At 54.0% G+C, this 20,562-nt stretch overlaps 1 protein-coding gene across 2 annotated transcripts in view; it reads right to left on the bottom strand.

The window, feature by feature from the left end:
* LINGO1 (leucine rich repeat and Ig domain containing 1) overlaps nucleotides 1–20,562 on the bottom strand; it is a 170,316-nt gene that overhangs the window by 54,224 nt on the left and 95,530 nt on the right. For both annotated transcript variants that reach the window (XM_040602075.1, XM_040602076.1), the window contains 2 exons: nucleotides 15,577–15,754; nucleotides 10,392–10,477 (listed from right to left, as the gene is read on the bottom strand). The gene's annotated coding sequence lies outside the window, so the exon portion shown is untranslated. The remainder of the gene's footprint in view (nucleotides 1–10,391; nucleotides 10,478–15,576; nucleotides 15,755–20,562) is intronic.

Raw genomic sequence — 20,562 nt, 5'->3', positions numbered from 1 at the left:
TCTAAGGACTTGCAGCACAGGTCCGGCTGCCCAGCCAGCTCCCTGCCTTGGCTAAGGCAGTCTGGTGGGCTGAGCACACAAACCTCCCCTTGCAGCCCCTCTGCCTCAGGCACCATCTCCAGGTCCCTGCCACCTCCAGCGGCTCTGCAACATGTCCACAGAGCAAGCAACAGGCAAACGTAGATGCTCTTTCCAGCCTCAAAATAAAAAGATGAAGACACCAGGTGCCAGACGCCTCCAGGGCACTCCAGGACACGCGTGTCCATGTGTACACAGGTCTACTGAACAAAAAGATCAGCAACACGACCAGCTGCTGCCCCCAGGGCCCTCAGGGGACCAGAACTGCCTGCTGCTGCGGTGGGCTCAGCTGGGCTGCGGCGGGTACGCACCCCTGCTCAGGCTGGGAAGGCAGAGGCACCGGGGAGCCGCTCCTCCAGCTGGGAGACAAGCCTAGCAGGGCTGTGGTTTGCAACCTGGGAGCTGCAGAGCCCGCAAGGAGCTACAATTCAGTGGGAGACATGATTCACGGCAGGGAGAGCTGCGGGCTCCCAGGGGCCGGGGGTGACGGCAGCCCCAGGGGCTGCGGTGGGGGCTCAGGACAGCTGCGGTGCAGGGAGATGTAGCGCCTACCGCAGCAGCCCATGCATTAGCTCGCTGTGGTCTGCTATGACACAAAACGTTGTTAGCTGCGGCATTGTATTTTGACTGAAGCAGACAAGCAGGAGAATGAAAATGGATCCTTTTACATAAGCTCCTGCACATGCCATAACAGCTCTTGACATCTCCCCCCCAGCTCCGCTCCTTGCTGGTGCTCATGTGTGCTGGGCGAGCCAGGATCGCACCGGGCAGGGGGAAGGGAGGCTGCAAACTGCGCCTGGCCTCGAAAGCATGGGTCTGGGCAGTGGGGTGGCACCCCACAGGGAGACGGGCAGAGCCTGCCTTGCTCAGGAGCATGATGAAAAACCCGATGACCTGATGCTAGGCAGGTCAGGGCCCAGGGCTGCGGGGCATGGATGCCATAGGGCACACCCCAGTGCGAAGGGGCAAGGCTAGAGGCAGGTACAGCTTGAACTCAAGCTCAGCTACCTGGATAATCCCAGGCAGGAGCAGCTCCAGCATGACTGTGACTTCAGTACGTAACGGGGCTGGGCTGCATGGGTTTGGGCCCAGGGAAGTCACGTATGGGGGGATGCCCAGGGACCCACTGCGCCTGAAAAGAGGTCTGAGCGATGAGGAGACAGCTGAGACAGAGCAGGGGGAATGAGAGAGCACAATTAGCTGTGGTAAAAGCCAAGGCTGTGAAAGCACATTACCATTAGTGTAATTATTATTGCAATTATTATTTTTTTCCATATTTTTGACAATTCAAGGAGAATTAGCTTAACAGAAGAAAATATATTCTGTTAAATGCTGGTGAATCTAAAATGCAGAGAGGCACAATAACATTTCACTTTACATCTGGACATTTCTAAGGATTTACCCAGTTCTTTAAAATAAAAGTCAAGGAACTTGCCAACCAGTTTTCTTCCTAAAGGAAAATGGCAATTACTTCATACAGAAAACAGCGCAATGAAACCCTATGACTTTTTTTTTTTTTTGCTGTTTTTCTGCCCCAAACAAACAATTCAGCAAAACAGAGATGTATCTGCAAACTCTTCCAGTGTTGCTGAAGGTGCACTTTTCTCAACAGTCATCCCCAGAATAAGAACAAGCAGCAGCTTTCTGCAATATTGTGGCCAGCAGGACCAGGGCAGTGACTGTCCCCCTGTACTGGGCACTGGTGGGGCTGCGCCTTGAATCCTGGGTTCAACTTTGGGCCCCTCGCTACAAGACAGACACTGCGGTGCTGGAGCGTGTCCAGAGATGGGCAACGGAGCTGGGGAAGGGGCTGGAGCACCAGTCTGATGGGGAGTGGATGAGGGAACCAGGGGTGTTCAACCTAGAGAAAAGGAGGCCCAGGGGGGACCTTATTGCTCTCTACAGCTGCCTGACAGGGGCTGTGGCAAGGTACTTCATCCAAGTAACAAGGGATAGGACAAGAGGAAATGGCCTCAAGTTGTGCTGGAGAGGTTTAGATTGGATAGGAGAAAAAATTTCTTCCCAAAAGGGTTGTCGAGCATTGAAACTGCTGCCCAGGGAAGCAGTTGAGTCACCAACCCTGGAGGTGTTTAAAAGACATGTAGATGTTGTGCTTAGGGACATAATTTAGTGGTGAACTTGGCAGTGCTGGGTTAACATTGGACTCAGCCTTAAAGGTCTTTTCCCAACTAAATGATTCTATGATTCCATAATACCTTGTGTTCATCTGCTGAGACTTGTCTGGTGTCAGAGCTGCCGAAAGCCTCAGCAGATGGGTGCAGCTAGGGCACCCCTCCTGCCCTGTTCTCCCAGAGAACGAGCACAGGCGACGAATACCCCTAATGAAACGGCTTTAAAGAACAAAGTGCAAGGACAAAGTCAAAATTAATCAAAAAGTATATAAAAATAACCCCAAAAAAGCATTGCGATTAGCTAAACTGTTAAAGGAATAAAAAGGTATTAAATAAAGTTTCTTGAATGTCAAGTTGACACAGTTGGGGTTTTTTATGTTCAGGAAAGGAAATGAGTCCCTTGAGCAAATCTCCCTGCTCCAGGGCCAGGCATTAAAGGCTTTCTGGTGGATGTCGCTGGCTGAGGTCCCTTTGATCTGGGCTGCTGGATGCAGCAGGCATTTCCCAGCCAGGCTGCCCTCCTCCTGCATCCTCCTAGCCCTGGGGATGGCACAAACAGCTGCTGGCGAGGGCAGGGCTGTCCAAAGCAGGGGCTCTGCTCTTTCAGATGCAGGGGGAGGGGAGAGCTGAGCAATGGCCTTTCCAACACCATCCAAATGCTACCAGTGAGCCTTTTTATCAGGGTGCCTTCGCATCCCCAGCTTGCCATCTCTCCTCCAAGTAGGACATAAGAGCGGGGCTGCTACCCAGCACATCACCTTCACCTCTTCTGCAGGCACCATGAATTTTCCCTCTCCGGAGAAAGCATCTTTCTTTAGCAGCATGTTACCTGTCAGCAAAGGCTCTTCCCTCAGCACCTCCTGAAGCTAGTGAAACCTTTTTTTTTTTTTCTCTTTTTTTTGGGGGGGGGGGAGGGGAGATGCTCCCTCCTGGGGCAAGCACTGCCAGCCCCACTCCCTGGCTTGAGAGCCAGCACCTTGGTGGCTTCACAGCAGGAGCCCCAAGAGGTGGGCTGGCTCCCCCACCCCCAGACCCACAGAGCAAGCACCCAGCTGCTCAGAGGCACCGCGCAGGCTGACGACATTACTTCATGCCTGCAAGGTCATTTATGGGAGATAACTACAGATACAGAGACATGTATATATGCATATATATGTGTATTTCTGGCTTTCTCCTGTGCTTTGTGTATATATACATGACCCAGAAACTTTAACTAGTGAGATACTGACAAACCCATCAAATGAAGCAATTTGTCTCAGACAATTGCCTGAGCTGCCTCTGATGTCGCTGTCTTGCCACTGACAATAAGAGGCTCTTAAGTGTCCTGAAATTGTACTGTGAGCTCCCCAATGCTCTCACCCCCGCCTTCGCTCCTCTCCCTCGAGCTCCTTTCCTGTGTTTCTCCAGCAAAACACTCTCTTACGCAGATAAACATGCAGGGAGGCACAAAAGGCATTTTGTCTAGGATTTCAATACAACCACGTATTCCTCATTCAAATATTCAGCTGTATCCTTCAGAGATCAAAAGCATAGCACCGAAATGAGGCAAGGCACGAACATCCCAAGCCAATAGCTCAAACTTCCCTTTAATTTCTGTTCTGGCTGAGGGAGCGGACATGGAACCTGTCATCCTCACGACGGTGGCTCCCAGGTGTCACAGACCCAGGGTGCTTGGGTGCACACGTACAGCTCTGTCACATCACAGATTTCTCCTCCACCTCTGCACAACGCCCCACACAGCCATAGATTACAATAATGGTCATTAAAGCCTTTGTAAGAGATGTGTATGCAACAGGCGGGAGACCTGGGTGCTACGTGGTCTCCAGAGAGGTGAAAGCCAGGGCTGGCACATCCTGGGCTGACTGGAGAAGGCTTCCTGCTACCAGAAAACTGGAGGGGGGCCTGACCCAAGGAAGGGTCCCCATGTTCTGCACCAGCACCCAGGGAAGCCACAGCTGGCTGCACAGGGAGGAAGATGATGCAGCTGTGCTGCTTCCCCAGTGCACAGCCTCTCCCAGCATGGCCAGCACCAGAGCATCACTAGCACCCGCTGCCACCTACCCCTGTGGAACTACAGAGAGGAAGGCATGTGTGGATGAAGCATACCCTGGCCTGAAACACATCCACAAGCTCCCCCTGCACCCCACCTTCCAGCCAGAGACCACCTGCCAGCCTGAACTGCACCACGGGCTCAGGTTTGTCAACAGGGACTGGCTCCCCTGCCCTTGCTGGGCCTTTTACCCCTCCTTCCACCCCACACAGTCCTTTCCTCCATGGGGACCCTACATGATGGGCAACAGGCAGCTGCCCTGCTCCTTTCCCCACCTTAGCGAGGAAGGCGCTCAGCAGGAATCATGGGGTTTGGCATGTTTGCTGTGTAATGTATGAACTGGTACCAGTTTTGTAAGCCCCTCCTGGCTCAAATCACATTGTAATTCTGAACAGCCTTAAACTCATTTAAATCCTAATAAAAACACTGCCCTGCATTTGCATTCGCCGCTCCCTGCGGCTGCTGTGACAGCCGTTCCCGAGGAATTGAAAATGCTCTGGACACTGCACACCGGAAACCATCCCTCACTGGCAGGCTGGGACGCGCACTTAATAGGATGTTTAAAAAAAAGATGCAGGAAATGGACCTCCAGCCTGATTCGGGATGATGCACAGAACAGTCGCGTGCCAAAGCTTTCACAGCAATGTAGGACAGCAGCAGCACCGGCGCTAAAACCTCAGTGTCCCACCTCCTCGCGGGCCCCAGAGGGTTCAAGGGAGAACAAGGCACCTGCAGACAGCACTGTGAGGGGTTGCTCGTTGTTTTTTCAAGAGACAGGGAATGACTAATGAAGTGCCAGCAAATAACAAGCACTGTGGATGTGCAGGAAGTTTGTGCACGAGTGGCACAGGTGCCCTGGGGGCAGCAGGGACAGATGCAAGAACTTGCCCTGGTTTCCCATATTGCCTCACATGCTGGTGACAAGGGGGGGGGCTGCTGTTACAGCTTGGAGCACATCACACTGAGGAAGGCACTGTGACTACATCTCACAGCGCACTCTCCACCCCCGAGCCACCATGATGAAGCACCAGTCCTGCCCTTCCCCTCCTGAAAACACAGATAAGTGGGATTTGCTCCTGCTGCGCTGGAGGCAGCAGTGAGGGGAAGGTAACGGGGACCCTGGGAGCCCCAGCTGCAACCAGCAAGCCCACACAGCTCTCCCACCTCACCCCACGCACAGCGGGAGCCTCAGGTCACTGCTGACCTACACCCTGGCCATGCCCAAGATCACCCTCCCCAGCTCCGCTGCTGCCTGCAGCATCCATGCCCCCCTCCGCAGCCTCTTGCCTCTTTCATCCATGCCCAGCTGTGCTCCGTTCCCAGCCCTCCACCCCACTCGCCCTCTGCAGCGCTTGCCCAGTGCTTTGAACCCGGCTGTCCTTAGTGATGACATTAATAGGCTCCCTCAAAACAGTGATATTATGAGCTATACCCCTCCAGCAATAGAAATACTAATTATTACTGAGATAAATGGGAATATCAATGATGAAAGTCAATATTATTGCCTCCTTTGTTCCTGTTTGTTTTATTTGTAGATGAAAAGACCACTCAGTCCGTCTCCCCAGGATGTGGCCAGGAGCTAGAACAGCTCCTCTTGGCAGGCTCATCCAGAGCCATGCTCTGATAAGAAATCGTACTGCACACATGCTTGCAAAGGGCGCTCTAAATCAGCAGCTCTCAAAAGCAGGCATTGTCTTTCACTGATTCATAAAACTGGAGCTGCCTCCATTCCCCACTCCAGTACCAGGCGAGGGAGGATTTAGGGGAGGGGGAAGGTGTAACGTGGGTGGAAGTGATTAATTGTGGAACACTGCACAGCACTGAGAACGCTCCACGGTTTGGCTGGTTTGATGCTCGCACCTTCATCCTCCTCACCCAGCACTTTAGGCACCAAGGTGAGAACTGAGGACCCCTCCCAGGCTCTGACACCAATCCTCAGGCAAGTCCCACAGCACTGCTGCAGCCAGGCGGGCACTTACAACAGCAACACTGCCTTATTCAGCAAGTTTGCTCCCTCTGCGTATTCTGAGTCAGAGCTGCTGATTTCAGTGACAAGAGACCTTTTTTTAAGCCCTATTAGCCTTGCAGAGCTAACACAGCTAAGAACTAGTGAATGGGATGCTAATTTTGGATCGCACCTAACAGCGTCAGGAGAGCGCTTCCTGGAACAGCCCCTCTCCACAGGGAAGCAGATGCCCTCCCCATGGCCATACCCACCGCTGCCCCCCGACCCCCCCCCATCTGTGAGAGCCAGGACACAGCAAGGAGGGAGCAGCGGCACGCACCCCAGTGCACCTAGAGCACAAGGCACATTTTTCTTGTCCCTAGTACACACCAGTATGTTGCTAAATTGCCTTCATTCCCTTCCAGGTCCCCAGTCCATCACCCACAGATACTCATGGGAACAAACCAACCCCCTGACCCCCACTTCACCCGTCGCCAAGTATCAGAACAGCAATCCCCTCCCTCTGACCCCTCCATGCTACCAAGGGCAAACACTGCTGCCATCTCTCTCCAAATGCAATGAAACCAGGAGAACTGGAAGCCTTACAGCAGTAATTATGCTAGTTTTAAAAAAGAAACCAGCCTGTCCTGAATATTTCATGGAAATAGTTTTTTTTAAAAGCTTTCTTTAACACACACCCCTCCTTTGTGCATGTCGGGGTGCGATTAAGCAGAAAGTATCAGCGCATAAACCCAAAGAAACAAACTGCCACGCACACCCAGCTCCTGCTCTCGCTCGCTCCAGCTTCTTCCCCACATTTAACATTAATGTGACATCCCAAGCTGCATGTGCACAATACGATCTCCCACCCCGAGACAGGGAAGAGCTGCTCAGCAGCTAGAAAGCCTTAAGTGCTTCCCAGCCTCACTAACACAGCGCCCAGACTCCTGCCACAAACAGGCCCCAACCATCCCTGCCCAAACCCTATCCATCAGGCACCTTGCATGAAATCCTACCCCTGCAAAGCTCTCCAGAGCCCCTGGAACTCCGTGGTGGCATCCAGGTTGGCACCAAGGGCCAGCAGCTGCATGCACGGTGCCACCCTTGGGCTGCGCAGCCTGGCTCCCTCCCTAGCTTATTAGCATTTTTCACAATTCATACTTATTTTTTGTAAAATTACTACCAAAAGGAAAACCACCCAAAGAATCTTTGTTAATAGCTTTGTTGACCCTTGGAGCAAGATGCCAGGGAAGAAAACTGGTTTGATCTAGAGAGCAAGGTGGGAACCAGGTAGGGGGTGGGAAAGATCCAGGGCTTGTCTTGGCCCTGCTCGAAGGAGCAGACCTTCTGCAACAGCACTGCCCAAACGGGCTACAGACCTCTCCCTCCGTCCATCCCTTCCCTCCAGCCTTGTTCCCTCTCTCAGCTCTTCCCAGCCACCCTGTTAACCACGGCTTTTGGGCCAGCTAAAGACAAGCATCCCCTAGGGTCCCCCCTGGGGACAGCTCGGGGTGGCAGGGCATCCCGGGCAGGGTCTCCTGATGCATGGGCAGCCTGGCTCTGCTGCATTGATTTTTTTTTTCCTTGCTCCGAGCTAGAAGATTGTTCAGCAAAATGAAGTTATCAGGGGAGGTAGTGTTTTCCACCTGACAGCTTGTATTGCTCCTTCTCAAACAAGTGCTGACCTGCACCGCGCGGCATGTTCCGGGGATAGACACCTGGTAAATGAGCTGCTGGCCCTTTCCTCCCCTCCCCAGCTCCTGCCAGGCCAGATGCTGCCACCCAGCCCCTTCCCCCTCCCACCTTCCCTGCACCCCCAGATCACCCACATCCTCCTCCCTGCTCCTGCCCACCCTCACAAGGGTTTCTGGCCCATTGCAGCGTGACATGTAGAGCCTGTGGTTCCCTGTTCACATTTGTAGGCTTTTGACTGATGCTCAAAACTTGCTTTTAAATACTGAAAACTCCAGACACTCCTGTAACATGGAGGCTTAGTGAAAAGCACGACCTCTTGCAAGTTTATGACTGCATGCCCAGAGCTAACAACACCAGAGAGGAGAGGAAGGATTTTTTGGGAGCATTTATGGCACATGCTTTCAGAGAGGAAGAGAAACATCCCTCAGAAACCACGTAGGTTCAAAGATCTGCTTAGTTTAAACACTAAAAATTCATGCAATAAAAATCCACTCAGGTTCAGCCCTGCCTCAGAACTAAATAAAACCTCTGACCACATCATCCAGCCCCAAGGTTCACGGTCTCCTTGGAGAGAGGGCTGACGTGCCTGGTGGATGCTCAGGCTGAGATGCCCCCTCCCAGCACCAGGTCCTGCTCTGCTCAGGCCTTTGGGCAGGGCAAGGGGCTGTGTGCTGACCCTGGGGTGCTTAGGACCCGAGACATGACTGCCCAGTGCCTGGCTGTCCTGGTCTTGCACTGGTTAGTGAAGAGGCCAGGCTGAGAAACAGACCACATCCCCCTCCATCATCCCAAGTTTCCCAGGAAATATGTTTTTCCTTGTGCATTTTCCTTTGAGAAAAGAAAAAAAAGTTAACCACCTTGTTTTCTAAATACTGTTCTTCAGAAAAATCTTCAACTTTTGCAAATGGCACTCTGGAAGAAAACACCCAAGTCTAAACCAAAACCAGATGGCTCTCAGCACTCGATTTTTCAGGGAGGACTTGAAGCAGCACGATCGTTTCCCAGCAGAATTTTGATTTTATAGAAGATGGCTAAGAATAAATGCATTTCAGGGCTCGCTGCTGAGGTGTTTTGACAGGAAACTGCTATTTCCATGGTCCCCCTACTTGCTTTGTCAGCCCTGACACAGTGGGATCTCCTCTGACCAGGCACCCTTTGCAAACAGCTTTGCCTAGGGCCCAGCTTGCGAGAGGCACACACAGGAGTGGCGAGGGATGGGTGCCTGGGTTCATTCCTCTTACCATAAAATGAGAAATACAGCAAGAAGCTAGAAATCCTTCTCTGCAAAGTAGGAAATCCCTCTCTCTCGTGCAGGAACAAGGTGAGGACGGGTCCCTTTGTGCACACATCAGGGTGAGCCCATGCAGCCTGCTCTTTGCTTTGAGCAAAGGACATGATGTAAAGGGGAAATTATGTGTCTGTGTCCGTATGTCTGCGCAAAAGCCATTTCTGCCTCACTGCTTTGAGCCCCTTCTCTCTGAACCAGGCGCGGGACACTGCCTCCAGGGCAGCCCCAGGGAGCCCCGTGCCCTCCCCAAGCCAAGGCACCCCTCCCAGCGGCACCACTCCTGCAGAGCAGCAATCACAGCACACCCCACCATCGACAACATCCAGTTGGAACAATTCCTGCTCTGGCATATAAAAGAGGCTTGAATCATCCTTTTTATTTTTTTTCATTAGGAAACCAAATTCTGCTATTCAGAGAGATCCCTTTCTCTTTTGAGGACTGACACCCTGGGACGCTGCCTCAGCCCAGTCAGCTGTGATGTTGTGTCTCACGCGTTGCCTGCATCAAGCTGACAGTTCACAGATTTCAGCTGAGGGTTTGCACGTACAGCACAAGATGAAACCTGCTCCCATCTCTCTTAACCGTCCCGGCGAGAGCGCTGGAAGAAGCCTGACTGTGCAGAGCGCGCAGGCGCCGCGCAACATCAGTAATAGAGACATCTCTGCGAACACGCACCTTTTGAGGACCCTCTTGCCTGCCCTCTCCTGGAAGATGAAACTATTTCTGCCCAGCATCCCCCAGGCTGCAGCGCGCAGCTCGCACACTGCCTCACCCCACGCAGGCAGCATCTGCCCCCCACCGAGGTGAGACAAGTCAGAGGAAACCCACCTGCCTGGGAAGGGCTGTACATCCCCGCGACAAAGCTCTCCTTTCTCAGTGCCGCCATCCAAATATTCATTTTGGCTGCCTCCCCCCTTGCCCCCAAGGAACTCTCCCCCGTGCAGACGTGATGGATTGAACATTTCCCACCCGTTCCAGCCACGCAGGCAGCGCCTGCCCCAGATCCCCGTTGAGAGCTGCATTGCCCTACACCCCAGGGGGGCTGGGTAGCAGCCCTGGGCTACGTCGGGGGGGGCAAGGGGGGAGGCATTGCTACAGGCTTACAGCAGCAGAAACCAGTCCAGTCCTGAACTCAGCATGCCAGAGGCACGTGAGTGTCACATGCTCCGCAATGCAACGCGCCCGAGCTGGCGTGCCACCTACCCGGGTCAGATGAAGGCAGGATGCGGGGGGATCGGATGCCAGGGGCGCGCTGGGCTCTGGCCTCTCCTCTGCTTTCCACTCATGCACTGTGGGCGAAACGATACTGCAATTAGGGCTTGAAACCTGGCATTTGAGAAGCAAGCAGGAGAGAAATTTAAAAGCTGTGAATGCTTTCCCACCCCCCTCCCAAAACCAAAGCTCAGCTGAGCTTAATCTTCATCTGAGCTGATATTTAAAAGCTGTAAATCAGGCTACAACGGACAGAAAAACACAACTACCAAAATTTAGTGGACCCACTGCTGAAAGGCCCAAAATGAACTGCTTGATAGAAGCCATTTTCCCATGGAAATAGAGCAGGCCTGTACTTAGCAGGAGCATTGATCTGCTGACAGCTACCGGGACAGATTTGGGCCAGAGCACTTGGGAATCATTTGCAGTGATCTCTCAAGAAACACATGCATGCAAAAGCCCTCTGAAAAACACTGCTGTCGAGCAGTGCTGTAGCTGTGAGGCTGGATAGCACAGGCTGGGCTGCCCTCGGTAAGCCCCCCCAGGCAGGCGGCTCAGCCCCAAGCCTGGCTCCTGGCTGCACCCCTGTACCCCAGCCTTGGTGGCCCCAGGTTGTGCAGAGCAATGAAGTGTTTCACACAGGACAAGCAAAACACCGCGAAAACCCGGAGCTGCAGAAGGGTCTCGCAGCTCAGGACCCCAGCAGTGGGGCACAAGGCTCTGGCTGGGGGACACTGCATCCCACGGACCCGGGGTGTCTGGGGGTTCTCCCATAGATGTACTGGGATTTGGAAACACTGCATTACAGCCAGGGTCAGCCCAAACCACCACCCAGAGCAAAGCACCATCACACCTCCCTGGGGACAACATGTTGGGCACTGCCAGGAGCTCTGGTCCAGCCAAAAAGTGCACAGGGACAGTGGCCCTGTCCCACACTGCCACCCTGGTGGGTAGGGGATGCTCCCTAAACCTGGCTGGACAAGTGACCTCTCTGCTTCCCACAGCCACCCCACACACGGCAGGCAGCACAGAGCGCCCAAATGGACCACGTCCACCCCGGGCTAACCTCCCTGCTGCTGCCACAGCCGGGGCACACGCCGCAGAGGGGACAGCATGGGTTTCACTGCTATGATCTCCTGCCTTGTGCAGGAAAAGGAATGTCCCACATTCACCTTTTCTCCTGCCAGAAACCATTTTCCATCACAATTTTCACTGTTTCAGGGGATGATGTCAAAGCAGGGGGACATACTCCTCCCTTTTCTGGAATAAAAAAAATTTCTCTGGATCCTGTATAGCTCCACTAGCAGTGGGGGTGTGGGGGCACAGCAGAGCCTCAGGAGATATGAGGACTGCTAGAGGGGCTCCAGTCCCACCGTGGGACGCCACCTGCCCTTCCCAGCACATGGACACAGCACTGGGCTGGCCAGGAGCCTCTCACCTGCCCGCCAGCTCTTCTGAAGCAGTTATCTCAGACAACCCAAGGAAAGCAAACCTATCTCATTTCCAGAGGTGTTGAGTGCCCTTGGCACTTACAGCATCAGACCCCGGTGGTCAGTGCCCCCAGCCCTTGGCTAATTCTCACCATCACACAGTCTCCACGACAGCAGCAGAGAAACAAATGACTTGGAAGACACGTGGGGCAGCGAGGGCACAGGCGAGGGGGGCACAGCGCTCCCCCCTGCCCAGCCCCCTTACGCACGGGGCTTCTGCACACACCAGATCTGCAACACCAATTAATGGTTCATTGTTTGTTGGGGGTGGGTGGGTTAATGCAATTAGTGACTCCACCTCCTTATGAACATGTATCTTTAGCAGATCTTACAATGACCCTAAAAGCTACCAAAATAAACATTTCATGTGAAAACCAGGAGCAAACCCATGTCTCTGCTTTAGGGGAACACAACCTGCTTCAAAGGACATCTGAGGTCCTAACGCTCCTCAAGAGCCTGCAGAAAGCACTGAAAAATGGGAAACAACTTATTTGGTTTATTTGTTTTTGCTTTCACACATCACTTATTTTAAAAGGCTAAAAAAGTGTTTATGAATTTAACATATTTAAAAGGATCAAAATCTGTTTGGCTAGGAAGGAAAACAACTCTCCCACCCCAAGCTTCTCGTGCACTGGGACCTGCTTTTCAGTTTTCTACCCACAGCAAATATTTCAAATCCCTTTTTAAGCTGAAAAGCTGCTTCAGGGGACAGAACCGGGAAAGGACCCGTGTGTGGGGCTGTCCCACCACTCTCCTCCATCATTGCCCCAAGCACCCCTTACCCAGAGAGGGTCAGCACTGGGAGACAGGGGACAACAAAAGCATCTGCGTATGGGCAGAGCCATCCAGAGAAGACTGAAAACGAGAAGCCTGCCTTCCTCCTCCTCCATCAGCACATCAGGAGCTTTCCACAAGGAGGATCAATGCAGCCCACTGTAACTGCACCGTTGTTCCATTTTTAATTAATGAAAGAAAAAAACTAATCATTGAATTAAACTTCTCATTACTTCAGCTGAATACCCACTAAGTAAATTTAATTACTGTACGAATTGGGTTTCTCCCTGCCTGTTTCGTTAGCTACTGATAAAGACGAAGGTGGGGAAACAGGGAGAGATGGAAACAGAAAGAATGGAAGATGGGAATACTAAATACAAACCCAGGGAAATTATTCAGCAGGTTTCAGAGGCTTCCAGTAAGGACCTGGGGAAAGATCCTCCCACCTCTTCCAAACCAGGTTGGAGGCATTCCCCGTGGGATAAATCCCCTTCCTCCTGCCCACCTCCTGGCCCAGGGACACCCACCATCTCCCAGGCACCCATCACACAGGAACACGCAGCCCACCAGCTCTGCCTGCATGCCAAGCACCAGCAGCCGAGCCGTGCTGGAGCACGGGCACGATGGAAGGACCCTCGACCACAGGTATGAGGTCCTACCACCCTCCCCAGTGCCACCACTTGCCAAAGGTGGCCTGCGGTCACAGCCACCTGCAAAACAGCGGACAGAGGCTTGGGCACAACTGGCTCCCCTCCAAATGAGGCAGACACAGATTTCAGATCTGCAGCAACCCTAGATCCCTTCTGATCTCGCATCGCTCTGAACAGCCAATTTTTGCCTCTGCAACAAAGCCAGCAGCCCTGTAACACTTCAGCAGGGAGCTAGCACTGACAAAAGCATGGGGAGAGCACGAGAACAGATATCAAACACCTGCTGTCCCACCACACACCGAGACACCTGCTTGGTACTCTTTGTATTTTAAGCCTTTCTGCTGGAGTGGGAGTCCTGCACACCCCGGCTGCTGGGGGCCAGGGACATGCCAGCAGCACGCTCCTCCTAGGAAATCAGCAGAGGACGCATTCCTGCAGCCCCCCGCGCTGCTGCACAGATTTTGTTTATGGCACGATTTTGGGTCTCTTACACTCCCATTCCTCCTTCCTGACGAAGGGCATGAGCCATCACGGGGGCAGGCACAGCCCCACACCGGCAGCCCCCACCCAGCACAGCTACCTCCCTTCCAGCAGTTCTGCTATGGTCACATTTGGGATGAGCTGGGGGTGGAGAGGGTGAGAAGTGCAGCCTCTCCTTCTCCAGTTCAGTAGTTTCAGCTGAGAGCATGGTGGAAGGGCCACCCAGGTGGTCACAGCGATGGGATTTGGCAGGTATGGTCAGACCATCTCCTCCTCATCATCAAAGGGCCAAGAGGAGCCCACGCAGGTGGCTCCTGCCAGCCCATGGGTAGGGGCTTGTTCACCCCAGGCACTGACTGTCCCTCTGCCTCGGGCTGGCAGCTGCTGGTCCTCAGTGCCCCATCGCTGCTCTTCTGCAAGCTGTGGTGCTGCTGGGAGATGGGGTTCTCCCTTATTTCTATGACTTTGCTCCAACTTCCAACCTCAAACCAAGCTGACGTGTTTGAACCCATCCCTCTGTGCTTCACCCACGCAAACTGGCCGCCCTCCTCCCTTCCCTCCCCACTGCTTCCCACCCTTTCCTGCTCTCCTCCCTCCTCAGCCCAGCAGGCTCCTTCCTCAAAGGGGTTTCTCCTGTGCAGGACAAGCCCAGCTGCAAAAACCTTCCAGGCAGACCAGAAAATCACTTCAACATCACATTTATCCCTACCTCCACCCCCAGGGTGGACTTTGAGACACCAGAAGGGGAAAGCACAGAGAGCAGGCAGTGATGCTCCCCACAGGGCAGCAAAGGGGGCTGGGTGACACCTGCCAAGCACCCGTGGCACCCCGCAGCAGCCAGCACAGGTCTGGGCACCAGTGGCCACCATCACATCCCTGGGAAGGCGCCAGCTCCCAGGTGGGCTCAGCACAGCACGCTCTCCCCTCAGGCACAAGCTTTCTGCTGTAGCTAAAATTAGCTCCCACAGAGCCTCTCCTGCCATCCCTGAAGTCATTGGTACAACATGTTCTGCCACCACAGGCTCTTCCCAAGCTCTCACTCAAAAAAGCCAACGATGCGTAGTGCGTGCCTCTGCTCCAGCTCCCTCGCAGGCACACAGCAGAGCCCTGCCAGTGCGGCAGCCCCCCACCCCATGGGGGGGGCAGGGCTCCCCCCTGCTGCCTGCTCTGGGGGTCCCTCGTGCTGCCCAACAGCCCAGCAACAAACCTGGAGATCTGGACTGGAGAAAACAGGGGTGTGTGCTTGGTTCTTGTTTTGGTGGCCAAATTGAGAAAAGAAAGTTGTTCAGGTTAACTGGATTTTATTGGGGTTTGTTTTTTTTTTTTTTCCTTTGCCAAATTTTAAACCCCCAGTAATAATCTGGGGCTGAACCAAATATTGTTTAGTCTGAAGTGAAGCTTTCATTTTGTTTGCAGGTGGCTTCCCCCCGCTACTGAAAAAAAAAACCAACCTAGAAAAAATTCAAAATGAAATGTCATCTCGAAACAGATGGCTGAAAGGTTTCATTTTGAAAATGTCAAAATGAAACTTTTCAGTGTTTCACTTTTTCCCAGCCAAAACCACTTGCTAAATACAACCTGAATTCGTGAGCTGTTTCTGTTGACTGAAACCTGAATTATTCGGTGCATAAGCTGTTTGCTCAACGCCGCTTTTGCAGCCCTGCGTGCGCGCCCCACATCGCTGCGGCGGGGAGACGCACGTGAAGCAAGCAAGGCAGCAAACCCCGCGGCGAGCCCTCCTCCAGGGAAGGGGTGCAGGAACACCACAGCCCAGGGACTTACCGTGGCAGCAGACCTCCACAGCTTCTTCGTTTTGGGTGCTGGAGGGGCTTCCCGTGCAGCGGGGGGAGAGGGGGGTGCTGCGGCCCCAGGCGGGAAGGACAGGGTGGTCCTGCCTGTCTCATGGGACCCAGCGCGGAACAGCGGGGCACCTCGCTCGCTCAGCCCTGGACACGCAGCCCTGCAAGACAGGAGGATGGGGAGAGCATGAGAAGGTGCTAAAGGGAGGCACATCCAATTTGGGCAGGAAAGGAGGGAGGCGCTGGGGGCTGACACCAAGCAGGGTTAAGGGATTAGGACAAGGTGGTGGCAGCAAGCAGCCCCAGAGCACTGGCTGGTGTCAGGTCTGTTCCCCTACTCCCCCGCGCAGCGGTTTCCATCTCCTCTTGTCCTGCTCGAGGTGCACCCACCCATCTGCTTGCTAGCACAGGGCTTTCCATGCCAGCAGCCACACAAGAGGTAAGTGGGGAGGCTCCTGAAGCATCAGAGCAGCAGCAAGGCCAAGTCAAGGGACCTGCCCCACTGGAGGCCACCTCTCCCTCCCTCCCACAGCCACCCATCACCGCAGCTAGCCCACACCACGCGGCGTTGGCAGACAGCCACCAAGGCTTTGGCCACCTGACCTCTCTTGCTCAAGGAGGGATGATGTTCATCCCAGAACCGGTCAAAATCGGATCCCAGAGATGAGGTCTAACCACCACCCGAGAACCAGCTTGGGGCTGATCGGATTTTGCTAACAGCAAACCCCACGGCCCCTCTCTCACGCCCTGAGGCCACAGGTGGGTGGCCCTGGGTGCTAGTCCCTGCCACCGCCTCATGCCAGATGGAAGCCAGGTGACCCCATCCCTACACTGAGGCACGGCCCCCAGGCAGGTGCCTGGGTGATACTGGGATGCTGGAGGGCAACGAGCCCCTTGAACCACAGACAAGGCTCCTGCTTTCAGCAAGTGGGAATCACGTTTTGATTGCAAAGCTCACAGTCCAAGAGTTTTCAAGCACAGAGTCCAGCAGCCCCACATTCTGCCTTGAATTCAGGGCCTCGCCACACAGAAAGGGAATGGAAATATTTTGAACTTGCTTTAAGTTTGCCATTGCTCCCCGAAGAGCTGCAGAATCCTCTGGGTGCGCTGGCAGCATGCAGTAGAAAGCAGCAGAGCAGGCCAGAATCAGGAGGGCATTCTCAAAAGACTCCAAAACTTTAACCCAATCCAAAGTCATGGTTATAAAAACGTGGTTCGTGTTCCACAAGAAGCCAGGTAAGGGAATTGCATGCCACAGTTCTGTGAAATCAGGAGCTGCCACCTAAACCCGAAATCCACAAGCCAGGTACCGAGTTCAGGTTAGAAACTTGGGCTCGTTTTTTCTCTTTTGCCTCTGGCTCAGTTCAGGGGCAGCAGCACTGAGGCACTTCGGGAGCATTCCCCTTCCAGCACCAGCACGCACCACAGAACGCTGAGGCTGGTGTCAGAAGACCTGTTTCTGCGAGATCACTAGCCCGATTGCTAGATGAAAGAGGATTAGATGAAGCTTAGACTAAGCATCTCAACAGCATCAACCCATAAGATGATGCTCAGCCATCGCTACTAAGGTAACAATGAGACAGATTTATCTGCTAAGAGAGAAAAATCTTACTCCAGAGAGCTCTCCTCGGCACAGAGAGGGGTGTTTGCTGGGTCCTCCGTAGGAGGCTCCACGTCCACAGGGGCAGGGCAGACCTGGCTGCCCACAGCAGGAATCTGCTGCAGGGAGTCACATGGAACAAGAGGCAGACTTGCTCCAAACTCAAACCTCCTCCCAAGTTCAGGGGGCAGCAATCGGAAACAGCCCATCTGTTCCTATAACACTGCACTAGCAGGGAAGCGAGGAGCCTGAAAATCTGAGCTCTAAAGAAATCAAAAGCACCAGAGCGAGAGAGAGAGCCAGCGAGCCTCCTGTCAGGGAAGGGACGCTACGTCTCAGGCTCACTGCTGCAATGAGTTTGGAGATCTCAGTCCAAACCTCAATTAAATCTCTTGAGCAAGGGAGCTGCAGCAGCACACGGGAGCCCTGCATCAACCCACCCCGCTAAGGATGGGGTGAGACAGCTGGAGCTCCCCAAACCTCAGGGACGGGCTGCAGACAGGGGAAGGGAAACTGAGGCAGGCACCGGTGGTGCAAGGGGCTGGCACGCAGGTGGTGCCATGCCGGCTCTGGAGGTAGCACAGCCAAACTCACCAGTGAGCTACACGGCCACAGCAATCCCAGCCCTGGCAAATGTGCCTTGTCGCACAGAACGGTGTTTCAAAAGAGAGTATTAAGTGATCAGTCAGCATTAAAAACAGCCAGTTGTGATGTCTCCCTTTTTTCCTCCCTCTGAGCCCACTTTTCATTTTAAGTATCTCCTCTTTTTTTTTTTCTACCGCCTATCCAAACAAACTCTGCTGTCAAGCCCAAACACTCACTTTGCATTTCTGTCACATTTGTTCAAATAAATCATTCAGAACCAAACTGAACCTTCAATCTTTCCCCTCCTCCCTTGAAAGAATGGTGCTAAACCACCCAGCCAGCCTGGAAATCCAATATTTGCCTGGTTCCTGCTAAAAGCTGGGAAGCAGGGTGTTGGCTGGGAGCAGAGGCATGGGAAGTAGTGGCCAGGTGGGATTTGGAAGGGCTGCCTACAAAGCATCTCTCTGTGTCAGGACATTCCAAAAAAACTGGTTTTATACAGCCTTTATCCCCATGAGACAGAAATAATGAGGGAACAGAATGGGATAGGTGCGGGGAGACAGGGAGATTTAGGAGCAGGTCCTGAGCACCACTCGGGTTCCCATGGGTTAGGCCAGCAAAGGGGGAGAGGTGGCTACAAGGAGGCACATCCAGCATCAGGAATGGGGCAGGAATACCTGGTCCCTCACCTTCACAAGGAGGAGAAACTCAGATTTAGCAAAGAGTATTTATGAGTATTGAGGAAAAAAAGCCATGCCACAGGGAATAATGGGGCTTTCTTGTGGCTGGCAGCTGAATGGAATAAATCTATCCACTAGGCATAAATTGTTTAAGCAAAAAATCCCTCTCAACTTGAATATTTTGCAAGAAAAATAGCAACAAAAAAGGAGGAAAACTCTGAACCGTCATCATTTCTCTCCTCAAGGTCAGAGCTATTATTCTTTTCTGCGAAGGAGAAAAACCACCTTTCACTACTAAGTTCAGGCAAAGAAATGAAACCTTTAGGAAGTGTGTGCATTCCTGCCCGGACTGAGCACCTGGCTGTATTAGGCTAAGTAACAGGGTGTTATCTTTCAAAAGTGAGCGTGGGAAGGCACAGTGGTGAGGAAGGGCAGCAGTCTGGGGCAAGGAGCAGCATGGTGCTTCACTGCAGGGATGGGGCAGGACCCCAGAGCCATGCAGGGAGCTGTGCTGCATGGTCTGACCCCAGGGGCAGGATCCCCCTGCCATTCCCGGTCCACTCCTGCCCTCACCCCAAATGCAGAGGTACCAGCTCCTCCTGTCACCGCCCGGAGCAGACCTGGCTGCAGCACACAGCTGGGATGGGGCAGAGGCACCCAGGGTAAGGGAGACATCACTCACTGGGGCTACAGCAGTCAAGGAGATCAGGTTTGTGTCCGAGCAAAGGATCTAGAGCATCTTCAGTTACTATGCAGAGGCTGTGCTAAGGTTGCTGCTTTAGTGCACTGCAGGCACTAAATTAAGGGGACATTTACAACCCACAATGCAGAGAAGCAGCTGCTAAAGGTGGCCACGCTGAGTGACTTCACCTCTGGGTGAAATGCTCCATGAAACCTCAGCCACAAGGGATCAAGACAGAAAAACAAGTCCGTCCTTCCACCCACAGCCCTGCTGGGCAATGCCAGGACACCTCTGGGCACCTGGGCTAACTGGGTACCAGTGACAACCCGCTCTGCTCAGTGCCAGCCTGGGTCTCCGAGACCTGCCCTGTTCGGAGGGGAGGCAAAGCCCACGGGATACTGATGTTTGGTCCCATTTGCAGAGTCCTGGTGTGCCAAACTGTACCGCTGGGACAGCACTCGGGTGGAGCAAACCCAAGGGATCTGCTCCTCAGAAATGAGGCTCCCCCAGACCAAGCCTCGCCCCAGCACCGCACAGCGCAGACCAGCAAGGCAGCTGTCTCGAGCATCAACCAGCTCCTAGCGGCTGAACAAGCCCTGGTGGCCACTCACCCTTTTACCCTGCCCTTGATAGCCAGGCTGGCTGCAGCTGCCAAAAAGGGGGTCATATGGGGTGACAGCTCCTGCGGCCCGTCCTGGGGGCACCGGCACTGCCCCCTTCCTCCTCCCGCAGCCATGCCAAGCCCAGCTCACCAGGGCTTTCCACCCAGCACTGCTCCTTCCTCCTCCTCCTCGCCCAGCAAGAACAGCCAACCCAGCCCCAGCCAAAACCCAGCGTGCCTGCACGGGTGAGCCAGCCGTGCCCCGCACTCCCCCTTCCCCAGTGCTGTGGCCCTGCCCGGCTCATTCGCTGGGGGGTGGCACCAGGACCTTTCCCTTGCAGGTCCAGGGATGTACCGCGCCGTGCTCAGCCGTGCAGAGAAGGGGCTGGCTCTTGGTGGGAGCTGGCACCGACCTACCCCAGCCCAAGGCACCAAGCCCGAAGGGGAAGCGGAGGAAGGCAAGGTGAGAGCAGGAATGAGCCGACATGCACACGAGATGAGGAGAAAGGATTAAGTCTGCTCCAGCCAGCACAAGGGCAGGAGGGTACACTGAGAGGGGATCTCAAGGTCGCGGTGCGCCGTGCCAAGCAGCATGCACGCCGGCTTCCGTCAATAACTCAGCGCGCTGGGTTATGAGCACAACCGTGCAAGGGCTGCGACTGGAGGCGGCATTTCTACCCAAGCAGAGGGAATGGCAGCGATGGGTGGGAGGGTGCCCCTGAACAGGGCTGCCGCACCGCCAGGTGCTGGGCACCAGGGAGGCTGGCCCGCTTACACACTGGGAAGGAAGCACAAATGGCACCAGGGTCACAGCCCTGCAG

Source organism: Falco naumanni, chromosome 7 (assembly GCF_017639655.2).
Source record: "Falco naumanni isolate bFalNau1 chromosome 7, bFalNau1.pat, whole genome shotgun sequence".
In the NCBI taxonomy this organism is placed as follows: domain Eukaryota; kingdom Metazoa; phylum Chordata; class Aves; order Falconiformes; family Falconidae; genus Falco; species Falco naumanni.
The sequence above is the reverse complement of the archived record's forward strand: the minus strand, read 5'-3'. Positions and strand labels throughout refer to the sequence as shown.